This window comes from Mchenga conophoros, linkage group LG7 (genome assembly GCF_057382185.1).
Source record: "Mchenga conophoros isolate Kocher_MC1m ecotype Shallow Benthic linkage group LG7, M_conophoros_male_GT1.1, whole genome shotgun sequence".
Lineage (NCBI taxonomy): Eukaryota > Metazoa > Chordata > Actinopteri > Cichliformes > Cichlidae > Mchenga > Mchenga conophoros.
The window spans coordinates 21,733,523-21,760,986 of NC_140532.1; the positions used below are offsets into that span (position 1 = coordinate 21,733,523).

Sequence of the window (27,464 nt, forward strand, 5' to 3'; positions counted from 1 at the left end):
TAAGTACTTGATTCTGCAGGTAGTACTGATTTGTATATTGGTCATTTTATAACTGGCTTAATGCAAAACACCATACTGTAAAAACCTCCACTAAATTCAGTCGTAAATCTTCCAGAAGTACAAAGATATTTTACTCCAATTTATGCATCTTCCTGTGTGTGTATATTGGGTGTGTCAGTATTGGCCACACCCCTCAGCACGTCATGATCTGAGTGACACTCTCAGAGCCAACACGTTAATTCCTCTCAGAAAAAAACTAACTAACAAAAACTACTTTTATTGCTCAGGTCTTGACGTGAAAACAATCGCTGTTGGTTCACAGCAGTCTCCCACCTCCACCCACCAGCATCACTGCTATAAAGCGCCCATCCTACGGTGTACGTGAACGCGCAAGCGCGAGTCCACGCGCGGTAACAGCACCGCGGCTCGTAGAGGAAAAAAAGGGAGAGAGAGCGAGAAGAGAGCACAGAGGAGCTGGAGGAGCTGCTGTGGGAGGAGGGCAGACGTGACGGGAGCACCCAAAACAGAAGCTGCCGGGAGTACGACACGGACAGAGGGACCGGATCTTATCTGCGGCACATTTTGGAGATTTGAGCAGCCGGATACGCGCTCTGTTAACGACGGCGGCTTTTTCCCTGCGGTAAAAAAAAAAAAATCAGCACGGGTGTTTTTGGTGAGGAGGTCTGCTCTTCCTCTTCAAAAAGGACAGTCTGTGGCGGAGGGCTGTGCTCAGACTGAAGGCACGGTGGAGGAGGTAAGCCTTCCTTTTCTCCTTTCTTTCAGCTCTGTGTTGTTCAGCTCCCGCTGTCAGTAAGAGCAGACACCGGGGTGAGGAATGCCAAACCTCCGTCCTGCGGAGCTGCTGTTTGCCCCGATCAGTCAGCTCATCGGCTGCAGCCTCCTGTCCACCCCCCACCCCGCCACCCCAGTTCAGATGTTTCACCAGGACACCTTAACCCACACCGTCATTCAAAAATACCCTCCACCTTATGATGCCTACACACACCCTACACCTTTCTCACGTCACTCTCTTCCACCGTTGCCACCGCCTCGGATGAATGTCACCCTGTTTTCTTACATAATGCAGTAAATGTGCGGGTACGGTTACAGATGTTGGCTGGTGGATGCGAGACTCCACATCTGGCGGGGTGCAGCAGATAAACGTGACGCACTGGTGTAAACGGACAAGGCGCTGACCCGGGCGGGCTCTGTGTCGCAGAGGACGGGCTGCTGGAGCTGCAGCTGCGGGGCTTTGTTTTTGTGTCATCTACCTCCCTGCTAACGCGCTCTGTGAGCTCCATGACGCTCGGTGGTGAAATTTTTTTTTCGTCAAGCGCGAGCCTCTCAGCTTGCTGACATCACGCTGCTGCTGCTGATGGGGCATGGCTGCTTTTTTTTTTCTTTTACAGCAGGGCAGGATGATGTTCAGCTGCTGTGGACGAGGCTCAGTATAGATCCTGTATTATGTCCTGTTGATCAGCGTGCACTTAGAGCAGTGTTCTGCTTTACCTTCAGTCTAAACATACTTTGATTCCGGCCTGATCGTAGATTCCGAATGGTTTGATTTCGAAACGTAGGTAATTCAACTTTTTAATGCAATTTAGTGACTAAAGAATGCACTAATTTGACACACATCCATCAGATCAACAAGTCTGACACAACTCTTGTCGACAAAAGTAGAGCTGTCAACACCAAAGAGGGATTTTAAGCTGTAAGCCTGTTACAGATTGGAATGAGAGAGCAGGTAGAGGAAATATTGGTGTGATGTAATACCAAAAAGTACAAGCCATTTTGTGATGTTAAGTCGGGCTGAGGATGAAAATAAAATAATGCTTGAGTGAGAGTCTGAGTCAAAATGAGGTGATTTCAAACCAGCTGACAGGTTAAAACATGCCTGCTTGGCCTCAGTCAGACCACCGGTGCCATCAACGTCTCCATCCACTAGCTCCAAAAGCCCCAGTACTACTTCTACCCTCCTCCTCCGCTCCCTGTGGCAATCTGCATGAAATGCCACAGTGATGGCACTTTCACGAAAACAGATAACAGCACTTTTGGGTGGACGTCTTTGACAGGCAAGGAGAGACAAACACTTCTCACCACCTCCGGGTGCTCTTGAGCTCAACTGTCTGGTTTCACTCTCCCCGTTGCCGGTTCGGGATAAGGAACATGCTGCTTTTTTGCAGTGTCAACTTTGCTGACGTTAACATTTCATGCAAGTCATTATGTAAGTGGCGAGGCCCTTGAGAGCAGAACTGAAAACATTGCTTTGACAGCTGGCTGGCGAATGGGCTCGTGAGTGCGCCGAAGGAGCTCCAAAGCGGCCCAGAGATGTTTCGTTTTTAAATCTGTCGCAGATGAAGACATTTGTGAAAGCGGAAGAGCAGCCATTGAGGCTATTTTTCCTCACAAGTTAATATAAACACTACAACACATTCAGAGCACTCAAGGCACTAAAAGAGCAATACCAGTCATTTCAATAATTCATAAACAGTGGAAGTCTTTAATCTATTTTCTACAGCTGTTTTGAGGCTCTGGACCAATGTGTCTAGATTTGGGTTTTTCTTGACTTTTTAATGCAAAATGGATAAATCATAGTCTTGTGGTTCATTGCTCTCACATCTGCAGTTTGTTTGGTTGATGTGAAACAGGAAAGCAAATGGAAAGGTGTGAAGGAAGGGTTAGAAAAGAGAGGCTTATACGGTAGTATGAATAGGGAATATTTACCAAGCCAAGTGTCTGAATTTTTAAAGAAGAAACGGGTCAAATCTGTGCAGCTGCAGCGTAAAATTGGTTATTGTTATTGTCATAAATAAGCACGTTAAAAGACTGTTGATCAGACAGTTTGACTGATAGCTTAAGCACAACGAGTTAATTCAGTTCAAATGGATTTAAGTCCGTGAACAACTACATTTATGAAGAGAAATAGCTTCTGTGTGAACAATCTGGACCCTCTTTGTCCTTGCATGAGGTGCTGACTCATTCTTGAACCTGCTGCAGCAATACTCAAGGCTTCATGTAAAACAATATCAGGATGAGGTTAAGGCCACATATAGCATGTCAGCAGCTATGTGCATCTCTAAGCTGGTGTATTTATAGAGCCATTCACAATGGTGTGAATGGTGTGTGTGCATGCGTGTGTGTGTGAGGCATCTATCTTTGGATTCACGCTGACAAAAAGATTTTGAAAAGATACTGCAGTTAACTAGTCAGATTTCAGTTGTCACTAGTTTTATTTTATTTACCATGGCCATGGCTCGTTTATGCACCTTTTTTTTTTTTGTTATGCTTTGCCCTCACATTTTCTAACCCTGATCAGTCAAATGTAAATGAAAATATGAAGGCCTTAAATTGATAACTATTCCATATTTATTTATGTGTTCGTTGTATTTAGACCCCTCTATTGTCTGCTTCAACTATAGTATGAGATTTCTCACAGTTTTATTTTAGGTGTCACCCACATGGACTGTGGTGGTTGTGGTGTGAGAGGAAACAAACCTTCACAGACATTGTTCAAAAAACAGTCACTGCGATGCATTGTGGAGCACCGAGGCATGTCTGTGCACAGTTTGACGTTTTGCATTTACTATTAGATTCTGATGAACATAAAAAGTAATGTGTTTTTTTTCATCTGTTAGATATAAATTCATAATATAAAAGATATAGCGCTATCCCAGAAAGAACCAAAGCTGTCTGTTCAAAGCAAGAAATACATGTTGTGGTTTTGTCCGAGGCCTCAACTGTTGTCCAGAAAATGTTAAAAAAGTTAGCCTGATTAGATCGAAAGTGTGTCAGTCTTCATAGACTCCCATGTTGAACTCTGAGGCATTTGCGTGCACCTGTAAACTCAAGTTATGAAAAATCATATCTATATTTTATCATCGGAGAACAAAAAAATTAAAACACATAGAGAAAATAGACAACTTGACCACCAACTGAATAAAATCTTATCCTCTTCCTCCTCACCTCAAGCCTCATCTCCTGACCTGAAGTCGGGACTCCAACACATGCAAACATGCAGAAACATGCTTGTTTATCCCCCATCATTTTTGCAGTTTCGTATTGTCAGCAGATTGCACATCTGTATCTGAACCTGAAGCATTATCTCATTTGGGGTTCTCCAGTTATGCGCAGCCATCTACAACAAACCTAAGGCAGCAAGGGAAATCCTTGCCAACACTGCACAAATGTAGTAGAGACCAACATATTTGTTGGTCTTCTTAAAAGGAGTTTATAAAGCTTCATTTCTTATCTATTTTCTAGAATAAAAGCTTTAGTTGTTGTGTTAACCCCCTCTTAAACTCCTACACTCGATCCATGTTTAGAAGAGACCTCCTCTTGGTGGTGCATCCACTGTTGCCACAATGTGTTGGTGGAACACCACTAGAATAGACCCGGTGCTTTTACGAAATCTGTTTCACTGCCTGATGAAGGAGTGTATGCTGGAAGACGCTGACGTTTTCATTTTAGATTCGACATACTCATGCCACGAGATTAAAGACATTTTAAAATGTTATATAAAGAAGACTGTCTTGGCTTTCTTTAATGCCTTCGCTAATCTGTCTTATTCCCAAAATGATTTGAAGGAAGATACAATGTAGCACTGGCAGAGTATTGATTGTGTAAATCCTGTTATCAGTGGTGGTTTAGCTTGTAGTCTCGTGCATCTGATGTTGCTGTGTCCTTCAATTTGCTCCTAACAAACTCATTTTTACATACACCAGCACACGGGTGCATTAAAATAAACAGTCGCACATTTTCTCCAGCCGGCTGGATCACTCAGTCAAACACGATTGCTGTCACACTTCTGCTGTTAGTTGAGGCCGCCTTGTGACCTGCTGACCTCTGTCACACATGTGCACCGTGAAGACAGAAGCTGGCTTGTTAAGAGCGTGGATGCTGTCAGATACAGAGTCTTTAAGTGCTTCATTTCATTGATTGAAGTCCTTCTCACAAACTCCTGAATCCAACAAATAATCCCCACACAGACACGTTTATCCCTTTATTACGTCCGTCATCTGCAGGTGGGGTTAATTCACGAGCGCATTTTACTTGTTAGGTGTTATTTAGAGAAAAACATTCAAAGGAGCTGCGTCCAAACCAAAGAGACAGCCGGTGAGAATTCCTACCTCTCTTTTGTGCAGCTGTCTGATGAGATTAAAATACCTTTCACTTTTGTTTTCTCCAGAAGCTTCTTGAAAGGATTTACTGCAGTATAAAAAGTGTCAGTGGTGCAGATTGTTAGCATGATAGCAGAAGTCCTTTTGATTCCAACATGGCTTGTTTCTTGGTGGGGGCTCCGCTGTTTGTTATTCCTACAGCTGCTCAAAGCCCGGCTCTCCGTGGATTTCTGCATCCATTATCGCTTCTCACATCTCCTTTGTATTATTCATTAACCTCATGCTATGGCTGTCACTGCTTTAGGCACCATTTAACGAGTATTCGCCTTGTGGAAATAAACACGTCTTGGTTTTATTGGTGGGCTTATTTTGACATAGAGAATAGGCACACTTGATTGTGGTTCTTACAGTAGGTAGCAGCCGGTGAGGGCATGGATCAGTCCCCTGGCACTGCCCGGGGGCAAAGAGCAGCCAGCGGCACCTCTCCCCTCCATCCTGCCTAGCTGGTTACAGATGGAGAGGCAGCAAGAGAGACTTTGACAGGGAACGAGGATCATTAAGTGAGCGAGTTTAGGCGTTGATACATGTTGAAGGATTCCTTTTAAATCAGCCAGCAGTGAGACTCCCTCTGCAGATTAAGACCCTGTCTCTTACCCTTATATGTCTCTACTAGTTTCTGAAGGCAGTATATTTATGGTATATAACGAGGAATTTTCGGTGGAACTCTGACTTTAAAAGCTGTGTGTGGTCAGCGTGTTGTCAACTACTGCATGAGAGGGTAGACCTGGGGACAGCTAAGGCTGATTAATAGGATGCTAAATAAGGCTTGTGTAGAAACAGGTTTAAAACAAAACCTGCGTATCAGAGAAACCAAGCAGCTCAGTGTTTTTATCTACTGTCACCCATCGATCACCAACAGTGGACTGCCCATAATAATTTACAATTTTAAGCTTTACCCAACAGTCACAGTGAGTGAAATTGGCTAAACAGACCAAAACCATTTTTATACCAGGCTGTAAAAGTGTTTATTTCACCTCTAAAGTTTGGCATTTTAGCCTGGGAGTCAATGGGATTTATTCAGTTTTGGAAACAGCTTCAAGTAGCCATTGGAGGAACTTCAGGTTTTTGGCAGTTCTGCAAAAACTAACCACAGAGAATGTGACTTGGCCCAAGAACCTGGAAACAGTGTCACTTACCACAAGAACTCAAGCTGATCCTCGCCAGCTACACGTTACGTTTAGCTAAACTGCTTTGTCCCTGGCTCCAGTAAAGACCTGTCCTAATAATGCAGCTGGCAGCCTCCAATGAATTATATCATGAGTTTTAGTTTACTCCCTGTGGACTGAACCACTACAAAGAACAATTTGGGACAGGAGATAAGATACTGCTGTCTGAGTTTGTGCTAAAGTCCTATATTAAAGACTGCTGCATATTCAAGTATATATGCACACATGTATCATTTTCTCTCTCTTAATTCTCCTAAAATCATTTACCAAGTGCAACAGTTTCAGCTGGCTGTTATTTCTGTGAATAGAACGATCAAAACACTGAATTTGTATGCCAGAAAACCAAAACGCTAACGAGCATTAAAATGTAAAAGTAAAGGACGTCTTTTACGTCACATACAGTTAAGAAAATAATTGTGGTATCTTTAAAGTAGCATTTTCTACTGTACTTTATGGCTTTTGCTTAGCAGGGCGAAATACGCAAGTAGTCAAATGAGTCTGGTTCACAGATTATCTTAACCACTTTATTTGGAAATTATGCCTGTAGTGAGTACACTCAAATGCTGTAATTATCTCTAAAACTGTTTGCATACTTTGTAAAGGCGCGTTGAGCCATTTAAAGATGAAATGGAAACATGTTCTCTGAAAAGATCCATCACAATTGACAGTTTGGGTACATAAAACCTATAAACAAATCCTATAGGACTGTGTTAATATTGGTGCCATTTACCCTCTTTCATGATTATCAACTGGGAGCGAGCAGAGTTATCACAACTGATATAAAACCCAAATTGTATGAAAGTGGAATTTCCCTGTGAACATTTCCAGTTTGTCTCCCTTTCCTTGTCCACTTCTGTGTGGCTTAGTGCTCACATGATCCACATGACCCCAGACCATACATTTAAGTGAACAGTGGTCTGTCAGTCATTAGTTCCATTCATTTCTTAAGATTGCAAGTTCACTGTGTTAGAGCTCAAATGGCTTTTGAGTAGATTAGTAGGGCGACTAAAGGCCATTTCCTTGGAGTCATCCATAAAATATCACATTGATCTTTTTTTGTTTGTTTGTTTTATTGAGTTTATGTGTTAAGCAGCTGAGGGGAGCCAGAATCCAAACCTCAGCTCTTGGAAACAATGGACGCACCTCAGAGGAAGTTATCCAGAAATGCTGAAAAATCTCAAATTCCTTCAGTTATTATTATTATTATTATTATTATTATTATTATGCTCATATGAAGTTATAAGCAGCAACTGAAAATGGTTGAACATGCACTTAAAGCCCTCGAGTGAGTTCAGGTGGCCAGTATTAGGCCCTGCCGTGTGTTTTAGCTCTGCTCATGATGCTGATGCTTGCACTGTTTGTCTCACTGTGTTAACACCAGATTGATGGAGTCGCTGCCCAGATTGACAGATCTAGCTCAGCCAGCCACTCTCCCCTAAAGTCTGCCAGACTCTGCCTGTGAAAATGCCTGTGAGGTTAAATCAGTAGTAAGAAAAACTCTTGCCCCCCTCTGCAATTAGCACCGTGTCATTTTGGGGTTCCGAGGCAGTCGATAATGTCACATCTCACTTGTGTGTCAGTGGTTCGCTTTTTAAATGTTTTTGACATGGTGCCTACAGACTGAAGGGGGGCTGCGTTATTCCACGCTTGTGTCACTTCCCTAAATGCTGAACTACCATCTATAATAAGTGCTTGTTTCATATTCGTTCTGTCAGTTAGTTTGCAGGCTGCAGAGTCTGGCTTCAGTCACTGCGGCCTCGGCTGCGGGTCGGGAGTCGTAGCCAAATGACGCCCTGCTGAAGGGAGCTGGCAGCCGATATACATGCGAGAGGAATTTGAATACATGCACAGTACGACAAGCAGGCAGGACAACCATGTGACCTGCTGTCTGCCACTGCTTTGTTGCAGTATGCTGTTGGCAGTGTGTGAGAGAGAGAAAGAGACAGTAGTGGCCAGAGCCAGAACAAAGCAGTCTGTGACCAGAGTTGGGTGTGGCGCTTTCAGTTTGATGAAGTCGGGATCCTTGCTGCTGGATTGCCGCTCTCTCAACACTCAACGCTTCTTCTGGTCACCAAACATTGCATAAATTTCCTACCGATTCCAAAAAACTGCAGCTACATGTAGACTGAATGACTGTGAAAAAACTAAGATAAGAAATCACACTTATTTATCTCAAGACATCTCAGGCTGTCCCTCATCTGTTTTATACATGAGCTATTCATTAAATGAGGAAAAAATAAAGAACGCTTAATGCTGTCATATTTTTCAGGGAGTGGAGCAACGGGTGTATTTCTCTTGGAATTATGGTTTTTGCTTCTTAAAATCTTGATTATGCCCCAGGTAAACATTTTAAGAAGATGGTTTACAGAGCATGCTTGTCACAGCACTATAATGTCAAAATCAAAACCTGCACCCAGGGAAATACTCAGTACTCAATGCTATTTTCAATACCACAGAGTTAAAAAAGCCAAAATTAAGAGAAATCATTTTTAAAAAAGAAAATTACAGCAGTACTGGTTTATGTAAATTTAGCCACAGCCTTGTGACTAGGGCAGCACGATTTTGCATAAAATGAGAATCACGATTTTTTGGCTTAGAATTGAGATCACGATTCTCTCACGATTTTCTTTTCCAGTATAAATATTTATTGCACTTATTAACTGCACATCAACTTCGTAACAGTTTAGACTGAACATAAAAACAATAAATAAACATAAAAACAACAAATGTCTCACGTTTTGTCGTTGCCGCAAAATGTTGTACTGCTTGAAATTCCGTCTCCACCGTTGCTCGACGCTGCGTGTATAGAGCAGGTAGCGCAACAATAGAAAAATAGTTGCGGGACGGCACTGTGTAGCGTTTGTCTAGGGTGTTGATCATTTTCCTAAATCCCTCGTTTTGCACAGTGTTGATGGGAGCCATATCTTTGGTCAGGTGATAAGTGATAGCCTCCGTAATTTCTTTGTGCCTGCGGGAGTTCGACGTGTATAGGGAAGCGCTGTATAAGGTTCCCGTTATTGATGTTTGGGTGGTTGACCGGGACGGATTTTCTTCCTCCTGTCACTTTCTCGTCATCCCTGACGTGCTCTCCGTTGTTTTTTTTCCCTGCTAATTTTAGCATCACACGGCACAGCTTCTGTATCACGTGGTATAAGGCTCCGCCCTTGTCATTTGTTGAGCAGGAAGAGTGAGCGCTTGTTTTCATGCAGAGTACGTCCCGGATCAAAATGCGGTACAATCGTCATCGTCTTTTTTTTTTTTTTTTTTTTTTTTTTTTTTTTAAATCGTTGTCATTTGGAAATGAGATCGCACATAAGTATGAATCGAGATCGCGATTTTCTAACGATTAATCGTGCAGCCCTACTTGTGACTGTATTTTTGTTGCTGATCAAATACCTGTTAAGGCAGGCTGGCACTGTGTCTGTGTAGTTGTTGGTAGACCTTCCTTAGCTTCAGTCTGGGAGATTTAGAGAAACATAGTACTCTTTAGACACAAATAATTGTGTTATTGTTTTAATTAATATTTTCTATTAACATAACAATTGTTGTCTAAACCCACAAATAATGTTATTATTCTATAATTAGCCATAGCTGCTGGCTGCTACCTTAATGACAAGTTAACATTAATATATTAATATACATACACATAATATATATTCATATTTATGATGCCTGCTTAATACTTCTATGTTGTTAAAACAATGGAAAGATTTAGTGACATCTTGAAATTCTTCATAAAGACCAGGGTATCAGTGTCAAGTTAACTGTTGACTACTGTTGATGTGTTCAGCTGCTAGTGAAGGGAGGGGCCATGTGACTTTCAGATGACTGCTCAGATGGAGGCGGTTATCACAGAGTTGTTTGTATCGATACCTGCAAATTAGTATCTAATCTGATAGTAAATTTCAAGATCAGTTAGTATCTGAGTGTCATTTTTTCTGAGAACACTAAGAAAAACCCCTACAATAAAAACAAGTAGATTTGTGTTTTGAGCAGTTCAAAAGGTACTGTAAGTACTGGTCCTGATCACATTCCTACTAGAGAAAAATGTTCTTTTAAAAATGCAAGTTATTGTGCAATGCTTTCACAGAATTGGCCCATTTAAAATTAAATCAGGCTCTGTGAGGCCCATGAACTGAAATGAGTTTAACACCCCTGACATGATTTTTAGTCTTAGTCAGAAATTCAGGTTTTCTGTGTTTCTGAAAGGAAAAACAGTCAAAGGTGTCTTGCTGAGATCAGTGTAAAAAATGTAAACTATTCCTGTCCTAACAGTCTTTCTTTTTGCCCTCATTTTCTTCTTGGTCACATTTTCTTCCATGCCTCTTTTCTTGCGTCTCACTTTCCTTTGTGTGGCTATAAAAGCGTAGTCATTCTGCCAAGGTTGTCTGAAAGTTGCTCTGTCCTGCAGCCTGTCCTACTTTGGTGCACGACTCTAAACTGGGACGGCACAATACGAATATAGCAGGTAGGATCCGGTGGTTCGGTGGCCTTAGTCACGGGATCTATAGATGCAGTTTGTACGGCGTCTCTGTCTCAGTGTTCAGTCATCGTCCTGTACTGGAGTTTGCTGTAAATAGCCCAAAGTTACCAAATCATGTGTTGCATGTGCAGGAAGTGACATTGTCTCACAGGTCCCATGTACATGTGATTTAGCTTTTTTATTTTACACACAAACAGCATTAGAAGAATTTGGTCAAAGCTTTCCTAGAAATGTACCCACCATGTCTGCGGAGGTGCATGTCCGGTCATGGTGTAAAGTTTTAAAAGTGTTGGTGGTTATGACGCACCTGCGGTGGAGATTTACCACAGAAGCATAAATCCTACTTGATGTCCAAAAACTAGTCAGTGCATCTTCTTCTGCTACATAATCTACCACAACAACACCTATTCTGTTAGTCCTCTCTCAGGTTTACAGTTATGATAACTATTTAGTACTTCAATGTTGTTGAAACTAGAGCTTTACTGACCTCTGGAAATCCTTTGTAAAAGGACTTTGGGAGAATTTGGGGGCTTTGGTCAAACAGAATGGGTTATTTTGAAGACTTTGAACAATTTTGAAGAGAATATTGTCCATTTTTGTGACATTTACGAGACTAAAATGATCATCTTAATGGTAACTGAACAGATAATTGTTAACACTTAAAAGGTTAACGGTTAAATGTGTATGCTGAGCAGGTAATATTTATGATAGAGATTTAATACTTCAATGTTGCTGACATGAGAGCTTTACTGACCTCTTGAAATTCTTAAAGATGTAAAAATCAGTGTCATGTTAGTTGCGCTACTATTGATGTGTGTTCAGCTGCTATTGAGGGGAGGGGCTATCTGAAGTTCCGTTTAAGCTGGAGGAGGTGAACACAGAAGTGTTGGTATCAATACTGTTGCAAAAAAGTATCTAATTTGATAGTAATTTGTACTAACAGTATCCAAGTATCATTTTTTCTGATAGATGTACTTGTCAATGTTGTTGAAACTAGAGCTGAACGGTTATTTTGAAGACTTTGATGAAGATTTTGATGAGAATTTTGTACCTTTTTGTAACATTTGGAAAAAATCAACTGATTCTTTGATGACCACCTATAACTGATAAAGGCATACCAATGAAGCAGCTTAGTCCTCTCTATTAGGCTCTTCATTAGCTCGTGTCTGTCTTGTTTGGGCTTCTAAACACTGGCCGCAACAACAAAAGCCTGCAGCCGCTGTGTTTTCATGGCCGCCCGTGTTTCCCCTTTCCTTTGTCTTATTTTCATCTTTTTTTATTTATATGTTAATAAAGCAATTAGTTAGTGTTTGGATGTGCAGGCGGTCAAAGCTCGGTCCTTCTTCTTCTTCTACTTTCTCCTCCTCCTCTCTCTGCTGCACGTTGTTCATTCATTCAGGCTTGTGGTCCTTGTGACAGCGTAACCTCTTCAACCTTCCCCGTCAGGCAGCAGTTGCTAGGAGCCAGACTCGCTCGCTCGTTTTCAAATAAGCAGCTAGTTGGTAACAATAACCCGACACTGCTGATGAGCTTCACAGAGGTGCATCAGGTAAGATGGATTTTCACCTAAATGTCTGTTATTGTGATGAAAAATGTTTTCACTGTCTTCAGGTGCTGCTTTTAGATCCGCCTCCACATTGTCCTAAAGAAATCTCCAGTTGTGTCTGGGTTGTTTTTTTTTCTCTTTCTCCATTAGTAAATGATGGCATCAGCAGATAGAAAGATATAAGACAGCAGCTTTAAATGTGGGTTATTTTTGTCTCTTTTTTCTGGACAATTAAAAATTGAAAATGGTTTTTATTCGCTCCACAGTGAATCCTTTTTGTTTTGAAAAACTGCCAAAATATTCACAGGTTTCAGCTTCTAAAATGTCAGTGCTTGCTAGTTGTCTTTGTCTTTAAGATACTGATTATGTCGAGTTGATAGATGAATCCTTAACAAATATAATGGTGTGCTGCTCTCCTAATGAGCAGTGGACACTTTCATGTATTGTAACATTGTAAAGCATGATGAACACTGTAAATGATGGAAACCAGTGTAACGTAGCAAGGATGAGTGATAAACAGCTTGCAGAGACGATGAAGAAGGAGCGACAGTTAATATTTTTTGTGAAACGTACAGTATGAATTCATCAGGGAGTCTGCCGTGTCTGCAGCTGTGGCGCTAATGAAAAGCTCTCAGTTTCCTCTCAGGCAGCAGATGCTCTTTGGTGCGAAGAGGAGAGCCGAGCAGCAGCAGAGCTACAATCTCATCTGGAACAATGATGAAAGCCGTTGGTATAAAACCATCCATGGAGGGAGTGCTCTCATTGGGCGGCAAAAAACGAAGGGAGACTAGTGATTGGCTCGAGGGTTCGGAGTAGCTGCGTTGTGGTTGGCTGTTGTCACGGCGCTTAAAAGTCCACCAGAGAAAGAGAGTGTGTACAAATCAAGCTCAGGACAGATGCATGACTGTGTGTGTGTGTCTAGTTTAGATCAAGGTGGAAACAGTGGTGTTTAATTTAGTTTGAGGAGGGTGTGAAAGCTGGCCCGCTGTGGCTACATGGGGGTGAATAAAGGGTCTTTGAGTCATAACACGCTCAGCAAACACACACACACCCACACACACACTCACACTAATAACATATGTCCACAATCACGTGTCAGATGTCATCTTCCTGCATAGCTGCATTTTGAAAAATGACCATGTGAATCTGCATCTGCTGCAACACCATGTATCTTAACTATACAATATATTTTTAATCTGTTGGATTGCATTTATCATTGATTATGTAGATGTAAAAAACAAACAAACAAATACAAAAGATGTTTAGTCAGTTTTACACAAACTTGATGAGATCTACTGGCTAACACCGGTTAGCACATAATCACATGACAAAAGTCATGTGATTTGCATGTGCCACGCACTCAAGCTTAAACAAACGTTTGACCTTGTTGCGTAAAATTGTGCTTAAGCATGTCTGTGTCAGTTGTGTATTTACTAAAGCAAAAAGTGTGCAAATAGGCGACGCACTTGGCACACTTTAAAGGGATGGGTTGTGTTCAGCTGGGTTTAGTTCAACAGAAAGTAAATAGTTCCTACTTGAAACTGCTCAGAGGTTTGTGGATTTTATTTTGAGAACCTGTTTCATAGTTTCTAGAAAAAGATGGTTGCTGAGTTTGTGTTTTTTTTTTTTCCTTCATTTTTCCAAAAGAGGAGTGCAGTTTAGTTTCATTATATTAAAGAGACGACAGATTTCTGTACACTGATGTCTCCAGAGCTGAACAGCTGATTACAGAAAGTGGCTGGATGGCTAAAAACAGACCAGAGGAAGTTACCATGTAATATTTTATCTGTAAATTAAATGTTTTAGATTAGTTTTTACGATAAATCTTTAATATTTGTTTACTTATATCAAGTCATATTGTTATTGCACATTGCAGGCCTACTTGAGATACGCTTTTTATCAAAATAAGCATATTTATATTTAAGTAGCTTCTTTTTTAAAATTTTTTAACAAATATATAAAATACCCCATGACGTATTGTTTCAGCGCTATAAAAGCAGGATTATAAAATGAACATTTTTGTTTGTGTGTCTGAACTGAATAAAAATGAGCACAGATACAGGTTAGATGTGGTTCATGCTCGTACAATCATCCTCATTAGTACATGCTATATTGGCAACCTCCATTCAGGCTTTTTGAGTTTGTTTGTCTCCCCCACCACAAACCCCGGAAATTTCAAAAGCCAAACATCAAGTGCCAGGTTACTCTGTGCTGTCTGTTAGGTTTTTTTTGTTTTTTTTATTCAAATAAAAAAAAAAGCTCTTCAGCATCATCGCTAAAGCCACTTGCTACTTCCTGTTTGTAGATTAGGTCTTCCACCTTTGTTACTCTCAGAAAAACACAGGATATCCAAGCAAACCCCAGCCCTAGTGAGCCTTGCTGATTGCATTATTTTTCTGTTTATTTGATTTATTTGTTTGTTTTTGGTGAATAGTCTTTGCAGAGTCTGCTTTCCACATCTCTGACATAATTTGTATAAATAAAAGACACGAAAATCTGATGGATCCTTGCTTTAAATTCATCTGTAGGCTGGGCTCTGAAGGATTAGAGACCTTGGATGTGTTCATTACTGAAGGAAATTTTAATCTCCGACCTCTTCAGTCCTTCTCCAGCTGACTGACAGTTGATTAGGTGACCGAGGCAGAGGAGGGAGGCAGAGCAGCTGCTGCCACAGAGAAAACAATCAGCGAGTCACACACTGGCCTCTAAGTGGATTTGGTGGCTGGATGGAGAAACGGAGGAAAAAGGGAGGGGGAGGGGAGACGGCGTCTGCGCTATATGTCTAGATTGCCTTGTGGACTCTGTGTGTGTGTGTGTGTGTGTGTGTGTGTGTGATTAGATGTGCCTTTTGTTTTCATGATGTGTGAGTGTTAATCCTGTGCAGTGATTTTGTGTTGCCAGCAATGTGTTGAACATGCGTGTTTGTTCAAGATGAAATTTTCATGTGGGGAAACTGGGTCATTCCACCAACAAATCAATTGGATGCAATGAAATTATTGAGGTTTAACAGGAAGGTTACATTTAATAGCAAATGCATGTGTATTTAATGCAGACAAGCATTGAAATCTGGTGTTAATATAACTGATAGAAAATCATAGTAATTTAAGAAAATGTGGTTTATTATCATTGTTTTTAGAAAGCTTTTGAAGTGTAAACCATCTTTGATCGGTAAAGCTTCTACAGACAGTTGCAGAGATGTGTTGTATTTGTGTGTCTGGGCTATTACTTATGAAACTGACCTTGTGGGTAAAGCTAAAAGCCATATGTGTGCATGTTTAAGGGTTCAGGCTGTATTTGTATCTGCATCTGATATAACACTGTCTGTTATCTAAGAGATAACTGAGAGCGAGGGCAATTCTGTCAAATCACTGGGCAGTTTATGTTCCTACCCTTATTTATGGCCACCGTGCCTGATTAGAGACAGAAGGAACATGATTGTTTATATATGTAGGAGAAATCAGCTTCTACAGGGAGTGCAGAATTATTAGGCAAGTTGTATTTTTGAGGAATAATTTTATTATTGAACAACAACCATGTTCTCAATGAACCCAAAAAACTCATTAATATCAAAGCTGAATGTTTTTGGAAGTAGTTTTTAGTTAGTTTTTAGTTTTAGCTATTTTAGGGGGATATCTGTGTGTGCAGGTGACTATTACTGTGCATAATTATTAGGCAACTTAACAAAAAACAAATATATACCCATTTCAATTATTTATTTTTACCAGTGACACCAGTATAACATCTCCACATTCACAAATATACATTTCTGACATTCAAAAACAAAACAAAAACAAATCAGCGACCAATATAGCCACCTTTCTTTGCAAGGACACTCAAAAGCCTGCCATCCATGGATTCTGTCAGTGTTTTGATCTGTTCACCATCAACATTGTGTGCAGCAGCAACCACAGCCTCCCAGACACTGTTCAGAGAGGTGTACTGTTTTCCCTCCTTGTAAATCTCACATTTGATGATGGACCACAGGTTCTCAATGGGGTTCAGATCAGGTGAACAAGGAGGCCATGTCGTTAGTTTTTCTTCTTTTATACTCTTTCTTGCCAGCCACGCTGTGGAGTACTTGGACGCGTGTGATGGAGCATTGTCCTGCATGAAAATCATGTTTTTCTTGAAGGATGCAGACTTCTTCCTGTACCACTGCTTGAAGAAGGTGTCTTCCAGAAACTGGCAGTAGGACTGGGAGTTGAGCTTGACTCCATCCTCAACCCGAAAAGGCCCCACAAGCTCATCTTTGATGATACCAGCCCAAACCAGTACTCCACCTCCACCTTGCTGGCGTCTGAGTCGGACCGGAGCTCTCTGCCCTTTACCAATCCAGCCACGGGCCCATCCATCTGGCCCATCAAGACTCACTCTCATTTCATCAGTCCATAAAACCTTAGAAAAACCAGTCTTGAGATATTTCTTGGCCCAGTCTTGACGTTTCAGCTTGTGTCTTGTTCAGTGGTGGTCGTCTTTCAGCCTTTCTTACCTTGGCCATGTCTCTGAGTATTGCACACCTTGTGCTTTTGGGCACTCCAGTGATGTTGCAGCTCTGAAATATGGCCAAACTGGTGGCAAGTGGCATCTTGGCAGCTGCACGCTTCACTTTTCTCAGTTCATGGGCAGTTATTTTGCGCCTTGGTTTTTCCACACCCTTCTTGCGACCCTGTTGACTATTTTGAATGAAACGCTTGATTGTTCGATGATCACGCTTCAGAAGCTTTGCAATTTTAAGACTGCTGCATCCCTCTGCAAGATATCTCACTATTTTTGACTTTTCTGAGCCTGTCAAGTCCTTCTTTTGACCCAGGAAAGGAAAGGAAGTTGCCTAATAATTATGCACACCTGATATAGGGTGTTGATGTCATTAGACCACACCCCTTCTCATTACAGAGTTGCACATCACCTAATATGCTTAATTGGTAGTAGGCTTTCGAGCCTATACAGCTTGGAGTAAGACAACATGCATGAAGAGGATGATGTGGACAAAATACTCATTTGCCTAATAATTCTGCACTCCCTGTATTGAAGATTGTCTGAGTTCAGCTTTAGACAGGTGAGAGGTTCAGTCATTCCCAAGGGACTAAACTTGGGAATGACTGAAGTAGGGAAGTAGAGCTAATTTGAGACAATCTAATCTGAAGTGGTTCAAGCATCTGTGATGTTCCTGGTCCCCTCCTAGGTCAGGTGTCTCTTTGGTAGTATAGGAATGACTCTGTATTCCTAAAGCTGGAGGTGGTTGCTGGGGGTGAAATGCTCCACATTTCCTTATTCCAGCTTCTCAAAGTTTGTTTTTTGTCATGAATGATGGGGATATCCCACACTGAAAAAAGCCTAGCCTAGATGTATCATTCCTTTCTTCATGAGGTTTGTCTGGAACTCAGAGTCCCACTGGAACTTAGCCCTGTTGTTTTCGACCCCCTTTGGTGGTCTCCCATAAGGAGTTGGGGACTTCTAGTCCATATGCACCACATATGTTCCTGTCTGGTTTCCCAACCACTTAGTTATGCTTCTCAGTGTATGTGTCTCACCTTGCATCTTACATTGTGCTGCTATGTTGTGGATGGTCTCTGGAGCACCATTGCACAGTCTGTAACTTGGGTCCTGTTGGTTTTGATAGAGTTCTGCCTCTTTGGATCTGCTGCTTAGGGTCTAATCTTGTGCAGCGACATCAGATTCTCTGTGCTGTCCTTTAAGCTGTCCTTTATTAGGATTTCTTCATCTCGGGTCCTTCCTCTGTCGATTGTATATCCCACACAGGTGGTTGGTCATCCATGAGAGTTCCTCCTCCTGTTCCTCATCACTGTCTATCTCCAGTTGCTTCATCCTGATGTTATTTGTGAATGCTCCAAGTCCCTGTATTTCTTGCTCTCCCTCTTTCAGTTGCTCATAGAGCCTCAGAGTGCTGGACTTCATGTGGAGACCTCTGTGCATTGTCAGTTTTCATATGTTGTCATCAGTGGTATCCATCTACTCCTGTGACCAGCTTATTATTCCAGTTGGGTATCTGGGTTCCTTTTGGCCTGTGGGATACCCAGGTACTTGTAGCTGCACTGTATCTCTGCTATTATATATTTCCAGTTGCTCCAACGCTGGTGGATGCTGGTGAGATGGATCAGTGAGTCGATGTCTGGCTGATGGTCACTCCACTTCTGAATCTATATCCATATCTACTGTTAGTGCTGGGCTGGTTTAGGTGATTGAGGCAGTGCTCAGGTTGGCCTGCCTGGCCTTAGAGTCCTAGTACTGTTCTGATAACCACCTTTGACCCTATGGGGATATTTGTAATGTGTTTCTGAGCTGTGTTCATGTATAGACTTATGCCTATTCAGGTTGGCTGAAATGCCTGAGAGGAGCTTCCACGTTGTGGAGAGGCAGGTAATTGGCCAGTAGTTCAATGGCATCTTACCCATGTAGAGATCCTTTATGATCAGGATTGTTCTGCCCTGTGTTATTTCTGCCTGGATGAGTACCTGCTGTTAGGAGCCCCTTGTTTTGAGTCCTGTTTGGCTTTGTCAGCTATTAGGCTTAGATTATATCAGGTCCTGGTGCTGCACATCCTTCTTATAATAACTTCCATCTATGGGCTAACCCCAGCATAGTGGAGCCTACCCAATACCCGCCTGTAGGATATGTTGTAGTGGCAGCCATAATAGATCTTTATGATGCACTTATACAGCATAATCAGTTCAGGGTATGGTAAGAAATTGTTGTTATTTGTACCCTGATAGGAACACAGCTGCTTTAGGTGCAGGAGGATACTGAGGGTAAACTAAAATCTCAACATGGCTGTGTCTGTTGATGATTTGCATTTGTTTTCTGCAGCACATCTTGACGTAGTCTGTGGCTTTATTTACCTCGAGTGTGTCTGTGTCTGCTGAATGTGGTGAGAGTTTGTGGTTACACTTTAAGGGAAGTGTAGAGAGCTTTGTCTGTGTCTGTTTTTGTCTCGCTGCTCTTGGCTGGTACAGAAAATGAATATACTCAGGTCACACTTGCAGACTGCTAAAGGCAGATGTTACTAGTTATTCCTCTTTTTTTTTCTTGCTTTACGCTGTCTCTCAATTTGGGGGGAGAGGAAAAATAAGAGTCACGATGCAGTGAAACGTAAACTTAAAAAAGAAAATGTTATTATACCTTTAAATTGCACACTTCATCCCCCCTCCTGAGTGAGGAAACAGGCTATCTGTTTCACCATCGCATCCATACGTGATTTATTGATGAGGATGTAATAGGCTTCTTTGTTCCCAGAGAGGATTCACACACGTCTTTTGTATTATTTATATTAAAGCGTGAAAATTCACAGAATGTGGCCACATGTTTAGATTTTTCAATGATGTGTTTCAGTCATGCCAATGATATTTTTGTAAGTGTTAAATTGTCTGTGGTCCCACCCTGTTTTCTAAAACGTGCCCTGAGGCCTTGTGGGAGATTATTTTGGCCTGATGGCTGCATTCTTGGGACTAAATTGAGTGTACATAATCCCACGTCACTGATATCGCCACAAATGCACACATGCACACACTCTTAACAGCACTCATGTCTGCCCTCAGGGGCTCTGCGTAGGAAGCAGACTGGTGGCTGATACTGCAGACGGACCCTCGGCCGTCCCTGCAAACCTCTGCTCTTTAAAATGTCATAATGAATGTGATCTGTCTAAATGCTAATAATCTAAAATAGCTGGCGGCCATGAAGCCTTATTACAGTATTAAAAAATGTGTTTGAACATCTCTGACATCATCCTGCAGGATTTGGCAGACGCTGTAGAGTAATTTGATGCTGTTTTTCGTTTTTTTTTCTGTTCTCTCCTCTTTGGCCTTAACTGCCTCTTTTCTTTTTTTCCCCTTTGTAGCTGACATAAAACACATATGTGGGCTAGAGGCAATGTGAGCATTTTCAAAACATCCTCTGAGGAGTTTTGGAGGACAGTCCGGAGTCGCAGGAGCGAACAGAAAGCTGCGAGTTTGTCACATAGTTTCTGCTTCTGGGCTCTAATCCTCTGAGGATCAAGTTCCTCCGTTTGATGGTCATATCTAATCTGTACAGGATTGGTCTCGGGAGGGCACACAGGGTGACTGAGACACAGCTGCTGCTATGGTAACCTCGTGGCCCAAGGATAGTCACTGGGCATTTGGTTTCAGGAAAAACTGAAGGAGATGTAATTGAAGCATTTCTGTATCTCAGTCAATGAGGACATGATTTTTGGGTTTGGTTGTTGTGATGTGGCAAGACAGTGACATAAGAATGAGTCCTAGAAGCTGGAAATAAGTTATCATTACTGTACTTCTGGTTCTCTCAACTCTTTAGTCATTTTTTCAGTGGGTTTGTGGTTGGATGTATAAAAGAAGGCAGACAGTTCACCCAACATTTGTTTTACGACATGAAATATGTCAATAAAATCTCACTTGTGCCCAAACGAGAAGATAGGCACATGCATTGTCATCATGGCGAGCATATAGGCTTAGTGGTGTTGACCCTGCAGTCATGTGACCTTGCTGTTGTTAGTTTATATCCGAACATTAGAGTTTAACCTCCGGTGATATCGTTGAAAAATCATGAAAGTGGTGTTTATCAAGATTATCTTATTGAACAAAATCTGTGTTTTCTATAATAATAACAATCCATAGGTTTTAGATTTTGTTGGAAAAATCTGGTTGTCTTGAAACCAAAGAAGCATAAAAATGAGCCTCAAAGCCCTTTTGACATCAGAGGATCTGTTTATAGTTTTGGATATTGCATTTAAAAGATATTAATCGCATTTGTAGTCTTATTGAGAATTTTGTGTGCACCTGTTCTTCAGTATCAATCTGTCTTTGAAGGACAGTTTAAGACTGTACTTCTCTGCTTGAGGATCTTTAGGATTTGATAACTACAGCATGTGCTGATCTCGTTGAGCTAAGACCTTGATTTATGACCCTATTTAGAGTTATCTTCGCCAAAGACCCTTTTGTGGTCCCACGTTAGCCTGCAGGGTCAAAACATACCGCTGACTCTCTTTTGACACGTCATCCGTTTTTCAATGATAGGACGCAGCGGAGCGTTCAGTGCCAGAGGTCTTCGCTTAATAATACAATCGCTCGGTCCACAAAGAGGAGCTCCACATTCAGTTGGTGCTGTCACACCATTACTGTTATACAGTTAATTCTAACACTATTGGCTTCAGTGTGAGTGAAAAGGAGAAGGAAGATAGGTGAGAATATCAGAAATATTTCATTATTTTCTAAAACCCCAAGAACTCTCCCTCTTCAGCATGTTGTTGCATGTCTTAAAAAGTCAAATGTCACTCATCCTGTCAATCCTTAATGTAGTAATTGTCGCTATAAAGGATAAACTGTACAGCCATACCTTTGTAAAAATTGTAATTCATTCTCCCTATTGTGCCAAAAGAGTGAAAAAAAATCAAATCAAATCATCATCAGAATTGTTTTAAACTGTGTTGAAGGCCTGTACAGTACTGATGGGGCAGAACTAAGCAATGGCCACTGTCACGGGTCGCAACAATAGGACCCAAAAGCTTTGAGACAGGCAGGATAACTAAAAGCAAGCCCTTTATTATGGCTGGTACAAAATCCACAGAATACAAAAGTCCACAGGAAAAGGAAAGCAGGTTCCAAACAAAGTAGACAGGAACACACTGGGAGGAAAAACGGACAAAAGGCGGGGTTTAAAATCTCACACGTGAGGTAATCAAGGTAAGTGGACACAGGAGGGTCATGGGACACAGCTGAAACGAATTAAAACAGGAAGCAAGAAAGTACTACAAAACTGAATACTAACCTAAGAGGAAGATTTGAAAAGACACAAAAGGATGTCGTGGAAGTTTTGAATAAACTAAAACATCAAGACTCAAATGTAACTGTAAACGCCAACCACTGCATGGAATATCCGTCCATGCATTTCCGACAGACCTCCCTCACCCTGGCCACCTTTTCCAGCTCCTTTCCAAGCCAGCTGAGTGATATAATCTCTCCAGTGAGTAGAGATTATATATGTGAATCTTAAATGACGAAGCTCCTCACTATCTCTAAGGGAGAGCCCAGACACCCAAAAAGCTGAACAAACTAAGCAGTACTATTTTGTTGTTTGTCACATGTATCTTTTTTTTAATAGAAGTGACCCCAAGTGCTTTAGAGACAGGTCACATTTACCTGCCAGATCCAGAAAAACCCAGCTGAATGGTTCAAAGGGGTGTTTTTGTTTTGTTGTGTTCGTTAATTATTGTGGAAAGTAAAAATGACAGTGATTTAGTTGTCATGAAAATTAGTTCAGAATTGGCAAATTAATAATGAGTCATCTCATAAATCATGACACACTGCTCTCCAATACATAAGGTTAAAAAGAATCGGTATTGGTATGGGCAATACTGGCCCTGTATTTACTTGGTATCGCCAAAACTTGTGGTATCACATGCTGAGATCAGGGCTCCGCTGTAAGATTCCTCTCACTGTTGTGACAGATGAGAATCTAAAAATCGTTTTACTGACTTTTAGAGATTTGGAACCTTTTTATTTTTCGTTTTGTTTTTCACGTTCACATTATTTGTCTTTCCCCCATCATCTCTGCAGAGTAGCTTGAGTCAACTGAGTTCTTTTAGATTCAGAGCCCTGTGTTGTAATGAAGGGTTAAACCAGCCGTGGAGCCTATGTTAGAGCCCCATTATTATCTGTCATTACCCCACAGAAATCTGTCTCTTCTACTTGCTTTTGTCCACTCTCATGTCTGTGTGACCTGCTCCAAGCACCGCGGCATCAGAGATAGCGGTGCTGGTTTTCAAGGAGGCTTGATAAATTAGGCCATCCTGTAGCTCGAGACTTGAGCTTCCAGGGATTTACTATCCAGTGCTCATGCAGGCGAGAAACAGTGAAGTTTAAGAGGAGGATGTGCTAATCTTCTGTACATTTGAACAGATTGTCACAGGAAAATGATTCATGTGGAGGGAGGAGGCAGAAAACTCTGTGGCTGAAAAATCCCTGAAGCGGAAGTGAAAGTGACCACAATGCAGTGTTTTCCCCTCAGCCTCTTATCGTGTCATGTTTCACCCGAACGAAAAGGGGACCTTGAACCATCTTCCGCTTTCTCTAATTGGATAGTCATTTCCTTTTGGATTTCAGGGTGAGAGGGAGGGGCGCGCTGACGTGGTTGAATGAAAACTGAGAGCCGAAGAGAAACCTCTACTACCGAGAACGAGCGAAAAACAGAGGCCCAGCTGATGTGAGCGACCGAACGCGTACAGCAGCAAAGACCTCACACTGTTATTGTGTTGAGCCCTGGTTGAATTTGCTGAAACGCAAGGTCTGGGACACACAATAGAGGTGGGACTGGAGCAAACAATGCAGGCTTTTCCTCAGAAAACAAATCAAAACGTCAAACAGACAGTTCTCGGAAACTGCAGCACCACTTAGCTGCGCACAGCGCTCGGTTTCCCCTTAATGAAACACCGTATTTTCTTGCAGCTCTGCTTAAAAAGCGGCCATTCAAAACACATTGTCACCTTTGCTTTCAGAGCTCCTGCAGGATGTCAGAGGTCGCTGCTGTGTTTGAGGGCCACCTCATCATTCGGGTGAAGCGTTTACAAGGTCATAAACAGAGTTTGTTCAAATTCAGACATCTGGTCGAGGCGCATTCTTCTTATTTTTGTCCTGTAAACTGGGATTTTTGGACGACCTCCTCTTCCCTTCCCTTTACAAACATGAACTCTGCCTCAGGTTGGATTAAGGCCCAGACAGCAATAATGCTAAACATGGGGCTTAGAAATCTCCCATCTCCCTGAGAATGTGTTGCACTTTGTCCACTTTTATCCACTGTTCTTAACCTGTGGATCTTTAAAATATATCCAACTTCTTTCATAAAATGTTCTTTACATTTTATCTGAAGTCCGAGGTTTTAAGTGGATTGACCTTGTACAGCTGATGCATCAGCCATCGCTCTTCCGCTGTCCCGTCCTTGCTGACTGTAGAGAACATGACCGTTCCTCTTCCCGTCAGAGGAATGACACTCTTCGAAACCCGATTGCCATAGTCAGTCTCCTGACTCATAGTGGCAGACGCCAAGTCCCCTGAAGCCTCCTGTCTTCTTCATCTGTTGCGTCCTATCAAGGTCATCTTTGTGCCTCTACGTGCTTCAGTATGTGTACTCCGTGTCCTTCTTCTTCTTTTTTTTTTAAAGAAACAAAAGAGGAGTTGATAATCGTTTATAGGGCTGGGCCATATCATACCGTTCACGGTAATACTGGTATAATGTTGGGCAATGATAAAAAAATCAAATATTGCGATAGAATGTGGGTAAAACACGCATGAGCAGTGCCTTTGTTTTCATACGCACATGGCGGAAAAAGCATGGCGATGACGGAGAATGAGAAGGGTGAAAGTGGATTGTTGAATGAAACGGATGAACCAGAATTGGTTTGTAAAAATGCTGCAACTTCAGTGGTGTGGAACTGGTTTAGCTTTCGTCCGTCAGATACACAACAAAGCACTATTTATGGTAGAGCATGCTAGTGGGCCGTCGTTATTACCGTGTTGTTTGGAAAATACGGCACACTTAAAATCAATCCTTTGATTTTTCTGAAAATTGACAGTGTCCCTTATAATCCCGTGTGCCTTATGTATGAATTCTGGTTGTGTTTACTGACTTCGAAACGATTTTGTGTGGTACACGGCGCTCGAAAATCTGTCAAATGTTTCAGTACGACTTTGCTAAGCTACGAAGCCGCACCGCTTGATGGATTGTCGGAGCATTACTGCTATCGTAGGCAGGAGCCTCGCAGAGTGATACGTACTGTGCTTCAACATAATATTACCGTATTGTGTGCGTATAACCTCTTTTTAAGTTTTGTGGATATTATACATGGTTACGCTGAGGATATGTCGGCCAGTTTCCACTGGAAATGCCTTTTGGTTAAACTGTCAGCAAGGAATTTACATTTGCACTGTTACATTTTTATATAACTTTAATGCACTTAAAAAAACAGCTGCTTGTTTAAGTGAAAATACATTGATGGGTTGTTTTTTTTTTGCACTAATAAAGTTGTGTAGTTGTAAAGTATTTTGTCTAGTGTCAATTATATCGTCAGTTACATCGTTATCGCAAATTTTCAAATGTATATCGTGATAAATATTTTTGGTCATATTGCCCTGCTCTAATCCTTAATCAGTCCAGTTCTGAGTGGTGTCTGAGTACTTGTAGGGAAATTGCTTGGTGGGGCTGTTTTGTTGCAATGCTTCCAGATGGGCAGATAGGTTGACTCACTGCAGCTTTATGCAACTCTATGAAATTGTAATTGTTCATATCAACATTTTTAACTATCATCACTTTTAGTTTGAATAGTAAAAAATAGAAATGCTCTGTTCTGGAGTATTCCAGTTTTGTAAGTGCCAAGCTGTGAAACTTGTATTTAATGTATCTAAGTGTTTCTACGTTTTTAATCATTTTCAATCATCAATCATTTAATCTTTCTTTTTAGTTTTTCCATCTATTTTCTTCTGCTTATGCAGTTTTGGGCTAACATAAAAAGATAAAAAGACAAAACCACTCAAGCTCACAGCCATGGAGAATTTAACCCAACCCTATTGACTGCATGTCTTTGGACTGGAATACCTGGAGAGAACCCACAAAGACATGGACAGAATGTAAAAACTCCACAAAGAAAGGCCCTGGCCTAGTGCTGGATTCAAACCCAGGACCTTCTTGCTGTGACCATGAGTTTTTGGTATCATAGACATAGAGCCAATTCTCCTCTGTACTTCAAGGAGCTCATTGAGGTGGTCCAGCCATTGGGAACATGGTTAGGATGTCTCCTGGGCACCACCCTGTGGAGATTATCCACATACTACAAACTGGGAGGAGACCCCAGGGGAGGCCCAGAACTCAGTGGAGAGAATATTTATCTAATCTTGCCTGGGAATGCCTCGGAATCCCCCAGGAGGAGCTGGAAACTGTTGCCATGGAGAAGGACGTATGGAATAGCCTGCTGCCACCGCAGCACGACTGTAAAGGGTGGCTGATAATGGATGGATGAATGCATGGGTTCTTAAAGGTATTTGTCTCTCACAGTAAATGTAATCTGGCAGCGAAACCGCCAATCAGGAAGCGAGGCCGTAACCGAACGCTTTGATCTATCAAAAGGAGACTTGGTGCATGGACTCGGGATTATTTCAAAGACGACTTAAAACATTGTGACATTTGTCCCACTGGTGGTGTTGTAATAATTAATAAGAAAAAGAAAGATTTTTCCCTAATTGTGCTTCCAGGCTTGCTTTTAAGACGACTACATTAACATTAACATGGTGACTGCACCCTGCCTGAACTGCTCCGGCCCTTTTCGTCACCGCTCGTAGCAACATTTCAGCGCTGGTTTATTTCCTTCTTGGATAATTAAAAGCTGAAGAATGCCAGCCTTATCCTTTTTTAAGGTTAAACCCCCGATCAAAGAGAACGCAGGCCTCAGAGAGACAGTTAGGGAAAACTAACATGTGTTCTAACAGGCGACATGTCATTTCAGATCGCAGAAGCTTGAGAGCCGCTGTCAGAGGCAACGTCCAAAATGTGGGCGCAAACATGCAATTCAACATCCCCTCTGCTGATTGTCAAATGGTTTGAAAGACATGCTACTGGTAATGTTTGTGGCACCCTTGTTTTGCTGAGCTTTGCCTTTTTTTCCCTCTCTGGCTGTGTGGTGATCGGTGTCGTGTTTCAGCCCACTTTTATTGGAGTGCTGCGGACCCCTTCATCTCACAGCTACCACATCCATGGCGACTGCATATACGCATGCATGCACTCACACTTGAGAATGCACAAAAAATACACGCATTAGCTGCTGACCTATTTTTGTCTGTCTGCCTTGAAGGTGTGGCGGGCTGTTGCCCTGAAGGCAAAGTGACAGAGCTGCACAGGAAGCAGGTGATTGTTTAGGCTGAACAATCACTTTACCTGTCGGGCTGCGCTGTGAGTTCATTCATCTATGAGCTTCATTCATCTGTTCAGCAGATCAGAACACAAAAGCTTATGAGAGCTTTTGTATCCAAAAGTGTAGTTCCTTGTTCTCTGGCAAACAAACGCACACATCCTGCTGCCTGTGGCATCTTTGGTTCTTT

General features: G+C 41.8%; 1 protein-coding gene across 10 annotated transcripts in view; it reads left to right on the forward strand.

Moving 5' to 3' along the window:
• The first annotated feature begins 372 nt into the window (after positions 1-372).
• Positions 373-27,464, forward strand: part of LOC146570074 (unconventional myosin-IXAb-like) — a 164,961-nt gene continuing 137,869 nt past the window's right edge. For all 10 annotated transcript variants that reach the window (XM_085282873.1, XM_085282875.1, XM_085282878.1 and 7 more), the window contains exon 1: positions 373-754. The gene's annotated coding sequence lies outside the window, so the exon portion shown is untranslated. The remainder of the gene's footprint in view (positions 755-27,464) is intronic.